The following is a 10,025-nucleotide window of genomic DNA, read 5'->3' on the forward strand; positions in this document are numbered from 1 at the left end:
TGTGCCCCCACTCAGCCTGGACTCGAGGGAGCTGAGGCGGCCAGTGCCGGCTCTACCACTCTCCTCAGTGCCCGGAAGCCTGAGGGCACAAGGACTGGCTGACTTCCCAGAAAACACAGCTCTCTGACTGCCTGTTCTGTCCTTGAGCTCAGGCCCAGTGCTACCCCGCGACGGGATCCCAGTTGGGGATGGTGGGCAGCGGACCTTCTTCCCTCTGTGGTTTCTAAGAGCCTCCAAGCTAGAGTCTCCATCCCAGACCTCCTGGGCTGGTCCCCAGGACACAGACCTGCAGGGCAGCACGCGTCTTCACTCAGTTTGGGAGGCCTGTTTCTGGAAGACAGGACAAAGGTCATGTGCCCTCCTTGATAAGGCAGTTACTCCAAAATGCCCTCTCTCCAGTATGAGGCAGTAGTGTTGTGTGTGTGTGTGTGTGTGTGTGTGTGTGTGTGTGTGTGTGTGTGTGTGTGTGTGTGTGTGTGTGTGTTACTTGGAGGCTTTCCATTGGACAGCCTGAAGCTGGAGGGAGGGCTGGACGTAGTCCCCGCTCACCGTTGCATGTGAGCCAGGCTTAGTAGCCGGTGTGTGGTAGAGTTATTCAGGGGCAACTTTTTGAACTACTGTCCTTATAGTGAGCAGAAAGCCCCTTTGCCGCTGAGAGGTGGGATGGGGCCCCGCTGGTGTTGCCATCCATCACTTATCACGTAAGCCTGGACCTTTCCCTTGACTCTAGCTGCCCAGAGGAGGGCCGTAAGCCCGGGTCGCTCATCTTTCCTTCCCCACTAGGAGGAGCACTCGGCACTTGCTGAGATGCTTGTGCGTGGCCTGTTAGGAGGGCGGGAGGAGCGCCCGGGCCCGCTGCCCGGTCCTGCCCTCCCCGCGGAGCTGGACCTCGCGTCTCCAGGGCCTGCTCTCCTCCCGGGTGCTGGCAGGCTTTCAGAGAAGGAGGAGGAGGAGGTCTGGCTGCCAGGAAGGGTGGGGCTGCCAGACACTGCAGAGCCACACTGTGACCCAGCCGTCCCGGAAACGCTCCCAACCTTGGCCCTGAGCGCGCACATCCGGCCGGGAGGGGTGTCGGCCAGGCTGTCAGCGGACAGAGGGTGCGCGTGGGATGCCTCCGAGGTCAGGCTGCTGAAGATCGCCAAAATGGGAACGAACAGGCTTTTTTTTTTTTTTTTAAATCTTATTCTGGGGTGAGGGGCTTTGCTTGGTGTTAACAGAAGCAGTTCTTTACACTCTGGAGGCTTTCCCAGGCTTGTGTGCGTCCTCAATTTATTAACTAAAAGAAAATAGACAATGAATATTAAAGTGTTCATTCTGTGCCAAGTTGGTTACCTACATGAAACCTTTATCAATTTTGCTGTTTATTTTGTGCATTTTATGCACGAGACTGCAGAGACGGCAAGAGTCACATGACCAAAGTCATAGCAGTCTGGGCTGCTGGATGCAGGATTCTTAGACACCCCCCTACCAGGCCCCCACCCCCACCCCCAGAAAGCAGAACCTAAGGTTACCCACCTCTGCAAGCTGCTAGCAACTGGAAGGCATGCAGTACGAAGTACAGATGTGCTGACCATGAACCCATGGGCACGTGGGAGTGTCTCTTTAGCACTATAAAAGGGGGAAATTACGTGACACACAATAGCTTAGTGGCGGCCATGTCATGGGGGCCACATGAACCTTCACCTAGGGACTAGCTTTCTTCTTTTGATGTGCTTTTCCTTTTTCTACAGACCATGCCATGACAAGGCTGTTCCCAAGCAGACCCCCTCACCCTGGTGAGGAAAGGGGGTACCTTGCTGTGGGAGAGGAGGAGGCAGAACTGGGAGTCCCTTCTGTGTCCCTGATACTCCAGGCTTGGGGGAAAGGGTTGAGTGGAAAGACACCTGTTTCCTTTGCTGGCATCACTGTGGGAGGCTTTCTCACCAACTCCTGATGGAGGAGGTGACGTGGACCTGGAAGCTTGGCTTGCCCAGAGCCCTGAGTCACAGGGTCTGGCCTACGTACTGAGAATCTTGTGTCATAGCTTCCAAGGATGCCAGGGCTGGCTCAGCCTTATGCAGCTAGGTGTGAGAGGGGAGCGGGTACGAGTGGGGCTGATAGTGAGGATCCTGACTCCAACATACACCTCACCTACAAGCTACAAGGGTAGCCTCAACTTTCCCTCTCCTGCCCTCCCCGTCCCCGCCCTGTGCTTATCTTTTTGTCAAGCCGGAATAGCCCCCCTTCTTCCCATCCTCTCGCCTCTTTCTGAGCTGGGGTTCAACAGGCCACATGGGTTTAGATCCAGAAGGGATCCATGTGGAAAACATAGCCCATCCCAGAAACCCTAGCCCAGGGAGAGAAGTCATGCAGGTGTGGGAAGTGATGAAGGGTACACGTGGGCACAGCAGCCCGAAGACAGAAAAGGCAGGAAGTTGTTGTCACTCCAGGATACTGGCCAGAGAGACAGTGGCATTGCCACAAGTCTGAGGGAGACTGGGACCTTGGTGCAGATTTCTTGATAGGAGTTGGGGCTCTGAGGTGGAGTGGTTGTCAGGCAAAAGGAAAGAGACTGATCCTCCTCCTCTTTCTCCTCCTCCTCCCCCTCCTCTTCCTCTTCTTCCACCACCACCACCAGCACCACCACCAGCACCACCACCTCCCTGAGTTTCCTGGCAGTGATAATTGGCAAGAAAGAAGCCAGGTCTCAGAAGGGAGGAATGGAGGATGGGCAGGTAGGGCCTAGATCTGAGACAGAACAGGTCACAGAGCCATTAACCAAGCATCTCTAGGACCAAGAGAATTGAAAAGCATGGCTGCCTTTGAAGATTGGCCCAGGGAGTTAACCACTAATAACACAAACATTAACTCTGTCCTGAGCGAGGTGGGAAGGAACGGAGCATTGACCTGTTGCCTGCATTTTTCCCCCCAGGAGATAAAGCAGTGTCTGGGGCCTAACCGAACACCAGATGTTTTGGTAGACCATCACAGCAAGACCTGTGGAGGCGGTAAGGCAGCCTGACAGACGTGCACATCTGGATGATGCCCGACTCCATCAGGAGGCTTAGCAGCCAGCTCAGATACATTACTGAACTTCCGCACTCACGGCCCTGTGTCTTCTTCATTCAAATGGGGACACGGCCATTTTCAGGGTTCTGTCGAAATGAATAGCAAAATGTGGCAGAGAGCGTAGAGGTAGAGAGCTTGTGCCTGTAAACGGGCTGCCTGGCCTCACTCATGGTTGTCACCATGATGCCCTCTGGGTGGGCACCTGCAATCTTCATCCCTTCACTGCAGAAACAACAAACGGTGTTCAAGAGCCAGCTTGCCCACCATCTCCCTGAAAGGAGGAGTTGACTCTCCAAAATCTTCAAACCTCCTCCTTCTGTATCTCTCTTTCACCTCCCTCCCCTTGTTTCGAAGACATTTTTGAGTATTTTGTCAGGAGCTGTTGGGATGCTGGCGCTACTGGTGCTGGGTCTGGGCTCCTCTGCCAGTGTCCCCAGTACTTTTGGAACAGTTTGTGAACACCCGACGGGTGGGTAGCTCTAGTAACAGGAGGCTCACCGCTTTATGGGACACCATGATTTTCCTCATTAAAAAGCTCTGCCTTCCTGCCATGCTTGTCCGGACTCCTTGGCTCTTTGTGGGATGTGTACGGCCCCATCTTCTATGCCGTAGCTCTTGGGATATGAGGAAATAAACACGGTAGGCCCAGAAAATATTTTCACTCTCTGCTTTCCGCTTGGGACAAAGGTAGCTGATTTTCCATGGCATCAAATCGCTTAAGACGGTGAAATCTGAGCTAGTATGGGCTGTTGTCTGGGTCCCTGGACTCTGTCCCCAGTGTCCCTAAGGCAAAAGGAAGCTGTATAGTGTGCCCACAAAGGAGCACAGGTGGAGGTTTACAGGTGACGAGGCTGGTGGGCTTCTGTGGAACATAGGGGTCCATCCATCTGGAGTGTGGCATGGCTGGGAGGCATACTGTGCCTGGCTGCCTGGGGCAAGCCTGAGCTGCAGTTTGGGGGGTCTTATTCGTGGCTTCATCTGTTCCCAAAGGATCCTTTTTCTTTTTCTTTTTTTTTTTTTTTTTACAGCTCTCACAGCCTGACCCCAGCGTTCCTGGGAATGCCGACTGACAGCTGCATGGAGGGTGCCAGCTGGACGTGCCTGGCCGCCACCCGGGGATGTCAGAGCAGAGCTGCAGGCCACCCTTCCGCCAGCAGGAAGCCCAGCCGCAAACACTTGGACAGGAAGCCTGTGCGCTGGCCAGCTGAGCCAGCTCTGGTTTCTCTTGTGTCTGAGGGTTTGGCCTCTGAGTAGAGGAAAACGAGCCAGGTGCTGCGGCCTGTGCTGATGGGGCCATGGACTCCCCCCTTGAGCTTGGGTTGTGGGTTCAAGGGTGTAAGTCGAAAAGCATCCTCCAAGCTGGGGCAGAAGGGGGTGTTTCCTGGAGGAAGGGCCAGGCAGCAGGGAACAGAGTGTTTACCAGGACTGGGCCAGCTGGCTGACGCTATGCTGTGATCCCTTTGTGATGGCTCCAAGGAAGATGTGGCTGATGATTCAAGTCCTTCAGTGCAAACCCCGGCTGGCTCCCAAGTCCCAGCAGCTTCTGCCTCTGGGAACACACACTGCACTCCCAGAGGGTTGGATGTCCGCATGTTCCTGGCTTTCAGGGTGAACTCCCCAAGGGTGCCAAGCTGTGTTGTGAGCATGCTTGGCTAGGGACGAAGATGATTTTTGCATGCAGGGCTGACTTTTTTTTTTTTTTTAAATAACTCCCAACTATATATATGTACATATCTTGAAGGCAGCCTGTGCTTCCTATAACGGTCACAAGGACGGCCAGGATCATAGGACACTTAGACTTTTCACAAATCCCCTCCCAGCCTGATTGCCTAGTAAGAGACGTCTGGTGTCAGGTACCCAGGGAAGCAGATTGGCTTAAAGTCGCACAACTTGGCAGTGACAGAGCCTGGGTGACCACAGTGACTTCTTCCATTCTAGAAAGAGAATGGAGAAGTTTCTTTCCAAAATACATGAGCATCTATCTGAGCATGATCAGCTGGGGATATGTTCTGGGCTGGGAACCGCTGCTCACGTCCCAAGGGGGAGTCTGTTTGTGGCTTTAGTCACTGTTGGGCTTCTTCACAGCTCTTTCCTTTTGTTGTTTGAATAATCTGGGTTTTCTTCTACTTCATGGCCTCTGTGGTTCTGACTCTACACCAGGGGTGGGCAACTTTTTCTACAAAGGCTACCTGGTAATCATGCTAAGCTTTGTGGGATATCTGTCATTGGTGGCCAGGACTCAATTCTTGCTACGGAGATGTAAAATTAGCTGTATATGACACATACATAGTCTAATGGTCCTATCTGTGTCCCAATAAAGTTTTACCCACCAAACAGGCAGTGGGCCAGAAATGGTCCCCAGGCCATAGTTTGTTGGCCTTCAAGCCAAAACAATTTTGTTTTGTTTTGTTTGGTTTGGTTTGGTTTGGTTTGGTTTAGTTGAGTCTTATGTAGCCCGGGCTGGCTTTGAACTCACTATGTTAAGAGTCAGAATCAACCCAATGACTGAACAAATGAATAAATTGGTTTTGCAGCATGGTTGTTTTCGGTATTACTCCCTGTGCTCCCTGTGCTCCCTGTGCTCCCTGTGCTCTGATCCCCGTGAAATCCTACGCCTGCCACTAGAGCCTGTTTGGACGATTTCATACAAATGAGACTGTGCTGTCTATGGTCTCTGGGATCTAGCTTCTTTCACTTGGCCTACTATCTTCATGACTCGCCATCTGTTGCCTTTATCAATACCTTCGCTCTCTTTTAAGGACTGAATAGCGTTCCTTGGTATAGATTAATGACATTTTACTTGTCCATTCACAAGCTGTAAAATGTTAATGCATCTTTCAAAAAGGAAGAGAAAAGCATGGAGGGGCTCGAGGAATCACAGCCCCTGTGGGACTTGTTACAATAAAAACTGGATGGAGTTTAACAACCGTGCATTGCTTTGGTATCCAGGTAAAGCGCCGTGACAAAGGAGGGGAAGACCGTCTTCCCAGGCTCCTCCACACCAGGGCACTGGGGCGAGGACCTATGTTGTCCTGATCTCCAATCCTGTTACATTTTCAACTACTTTATACTACAGAGTGTGGACATCAGATAAGGTTCCGAATGAGTGTGTATTGTTGACATGTGGCCATGTTATGAAGCCAATGCCTCAGACTCATGGGAATGGCAAGGCTTTCTTTTGGTCCTAGTTTTAAGGTTGACCTTTGGTTAAAAATAGAAGGTTGACTTTTGGCTAAAAAAAAAAGAGATATTAAATAACAACAACGACAACCAGGCTGCAGGCTCACACCCCGAGACTGCTCCCCAGAGACTCTCCCCTGAGATTAGCTAACCCATCTTCTCGTCCATGCTGAATGTAACAAACATCCTGAGTATCCTGGCAGCTGGCGTGTCTTCATCTGGGTGCATGGCCCGCTTAGGTCTCTCTTTCTTAATCTCCACTTGGTCTCAGCCAGGTTTCCAGGACCCTGCCTCATGGACAGAAGCACCAGCGCTTTCAGGATAGATATAGAAACAGGTAGACAGAAACAACAGGGAACGCATAAACCTGTTCACCTTGGTTTTAATCTGTGTCTTAGAAAAGACAGATCTTAAAATCCCAAGGTAGGCCTGGAATTACTGTTAGAGAAAGGTGTTTGGTTGTTTGTTTGTTTTAAAGATTTATTTATTTATTATTACAGATACAGTGCTCTGCTTACATGTACACCTGCAGGCCAGAAGAGGGTATCAGATCACATTATAGATGGTTGTGAGCCACCATGTGGTTGCTGGGAGTTGAACTCAGTACCTCTGGAAGAGCAGACAGTGCTCTTAACCTCTGAGCCATCTCTCCAGCCCCAGAGAAAGATTTTTAAAGACTGGAAGCCACCTTCTGTCTCAGTACCAGACAGCCTGGGATTGTCACCTGTCGGGCTGGAAAGACTGCTTCCGTCAGAGCTCTGGAGGTTTTGGCCTCCGATGGGCAGCTGTTGCCTTTGAGTATGTCATGGTGGGAGCAAGCAGCTGAACAAAACCACTCACACTGTAGCCAAGGAGAGGAAGTTGACAACTGGAATCTTACAGTCTCCTCTGAGAGTGCGTGTCCAGTGTGCAGTAGGCATCTCCTCAGACTCCACCTCTGAAAGACGAAGGAGCTGAGGAGGAAGGTCAGGTGGGTGCTTTCTCTGCCTCTCTGACCTAGTAGGCTTTCACCCCAACATCTGGCTCCTGAGCCATTATTGGTAAAAAATCAAAGAATTGTGACTTAAAAAAATAATAAGTATGACATTTTGGCATCCTCTCCAAAGACTCATCCCTGGAGAGCAACTTTTCCCCCCATGTGATTTTGGGGGGACACTTAGGAGCCAGACCATAACAAACTACTATTATTCTGCTCGTCTCATATTCTGCATCTCATTCCACTTTACCTTCAGATTCCTATCTCAATCAGCAGGAAAAATGTGTTTTTAAAAACTCAGCAATCAAATGTCTTATGGCTGGAATATACCCCAGGACACCTATTCTTAGCAGGGCTCATAGAAGGAAGAAGGCTGTCCAAGAAGTGCCTATGGCAGGGGCAGGTAGCATTTGCAGAGCCTCATCTGTCTGTGGTTTTCTAACAAACCACAGAAGCCGCCTCTGTGCCCGATGCCACCACTCCAGCCAGGGTCCTAGCTGCCTCTCCGTTGGAACTTTGGTTCTGCCACCATCATAAATGGCTATGCAGTCTCCCTGCCTTTGTACGGTCCTGTTGGCCTCACACTGTCTGACAGAAGCACGTGATTGGCAGGCTGTGAAGTGTGGCAAGCAAAAGCCTGCTCTCCTTAGGTCGCCGTGCCAGCGGGAGGGCTGTGCTCTCACCTATTTTGGGATTCTTCTAAAACAGGGAAAGTCTTTGGAAATTGAATGCGCGCGCACGCACACACACACACACACACACACACACACACACACACACACACACATACACACACACACACACACACACACACACACAGAGCCAGGTGTCCATGGTGGTTCTAAATATAGTGTTCTCAAGAAAGCAAAAACACAAAGCTTTGTCCTATCAACAATGCCAGTGTTGGGCATTGAGTCAGAGAACTGGCTGGCAGGCAGGTATGATGGGTGACAGGCTCTTTAAAAATGTGTCCTAGTGGGGTGTCTCATTTTGCCTGCATCTCAGAGGGAGGGCAGGGTAGGCTAGATGGGGGCCTGGGGCTAAGCAAGGGGTGAGATGTTTCTAGTAGCCAGGGATGTGCCCCACAAGGAAACGGGCAGATTGAAGAGGTGGGGAAGGGACGATGCCTGGAGGTCCTCGGTGAACATTGGTAAGGGGACCAGTGTGGTGGGCTTGTGTATCGACTATAGCAGCCACTCTCCCATGTGACATTTGGGGGTCCTATTAGATGATGCAGTTCTCACATGGGGTTGGTGAGATGGATCCGAGGTTAGGACAACTAGTTGCTCATCAGAGAACCCAAGTTCAGTTCTTAGCACCCATGCTGGGCTGGTGTGTCATATTCTTGGGGAATGTCCGCATCTCAAAACTGCTTGCTGGTATCTGTCCCTTTGGGGCCACAACAGCTGTACATATTGTCGAGGTCCTAATGAATCCAGTGAAAAGCAAACGTTTTGGCTTTCTAAGTGTAGAAGTAACTTCAAGGAAGGATGATGTTGACTGAACTGAGGAAAGCAAGGCTTCAGGTGGGAGGCCACACAGCCTTCCTCACACAGCCTCTAGAATGGATAGCCTTTCTTCCCTGCCAGGGTCTTGTGCAGAAGGCCAACTGTGGGCTTCCCTCAAGGGAAGGCTGGACCAGGGCAGCTGATGTTGCAAGGATGTGAGAGGCAGCAGGTGTGGTTTCTTCTTCCCAAGTCAAATCAGCCATTCTGCTCTTGAGGAAAAACTTATTTCTCCCAGTGCTAACAGTGTAGGTGTTGAATGCCTTCAATCCCAGCATTTGGGAGGCAGAGGCAGGTGGATCATTGTGAATTCAAGGCCAGTCTGGTCTACAAAGTGAGTCCAGGACAGCCAAGATAACACAGAGAAACCCTGTCTTGAAAAAAGAAAACAAAACAAAAACAAAAACAACAACAAAAAACAAAACACACACACACACAAAATCCCAAAGGAACCCAAAAAACCAGCAAAACAAACAAACAAAACCCCAAAACAAAACAAACAAAAAACCTAAACAAACAAACAAACAAACAAACCAAAAACAGTATAGGTGGAGCTTGGGAGGTACAAGAGTCAGACCTACCCGGCCCTTTAAGGCTCCAGAAACATCCCAGTGTCTAGTGTGGAAAGATGCAAAGCCCGGGACAGGGATTGGACACAGGTGTCATCACTTGGACCAGTTACTCAGCTGCTTAAGCTCTGTCCCTTCATCAGTGTTGACAACAGCCCCTTGGGCATCACATGGCAGTGTGGCGGAAGACACTACCTTGCTGAGTTCGGGCCATGTGCTCAGCTCCTGCTCAGTGTGTATTTCAGGTCGCATCGCCCAAGCTGCAGGCTGGGGCTTGGGTTTTCCTCTCTCTCACCAGCTGGATTTATATCTGAATTGTAGCCTTGTGGGGTTTCAGAGCCGTTAGGGAGTCAGATACCATCGAGCCTTACTGCAGATTAGGTAACTGGTTTATAAGGGTAGGAGGGAAGGGCAGCTAGGAAGAGGCCGTGTAGGGGTCGTGATTGACGTGTGGGACTTCTCCACCCTCTCCACCCACTGTCACCATTACATCCCAGGCCTAGTCATCCAGGAAGGCAGGTCCAGTCCATCTAACCGGAAGCCAGGAGGCCAGCAGGGGGCCCCTCCCATCCTGGTGCTCAGGCTCCCCTTCCTAGGAACCACACTGCCTGGAGGTGCCTCGGCCATGGTCCACTAGTGTTTCCAGCACACCATGACTTCCTGCTTTGGCCTGGCTCAGGAACTTGAGATCTCAGTTGCTCTGTTTTCTTCCTGTTTTATAGCATAATTGCAACCTCAGGCCATCTG

At 51.1% G+C, this 10,025-nt stretch overlaps 1 long non-coding RNA gene across 2 annotated transcripts; it reads left to right on the plus strand.

Moving 5' to 3' along the window:
- The first annotated feature begins 856 nt into the window (after positions 1-856).
- LOC311609043 lies at positions 857-4,749 on the plus strand. 2 transcript variants are annotated; one of them, XR_014783244.1, is made up of 4 exons: positions 857-1,119; positions 1,731-1,775; positions 2,912-2,987; positions 4,077-4,749. It is a non-coding gene; the product is annotated as an uncharacterized lncRNA (long non-coding RNA). The 2 variants fall into 2 exon arrangements; XR_014783245.1 differs by lacking the exon at positions 1,731-1,775.
- The last annotated feature ends 5,276 nt before the right edge of the window (positions 4,750-10,025 follow it).

Source organism: Acomys minous (genome assembly GCF_964271855.1).
Source record: "Acomys minous genome assembly, chromosome: 11".
NCBI classification, from domain to species: Eukaryota; Metazoa; Chordata; class Mammalia; order Rodentia; family Muridae; genus Acomys; species Acomys minous.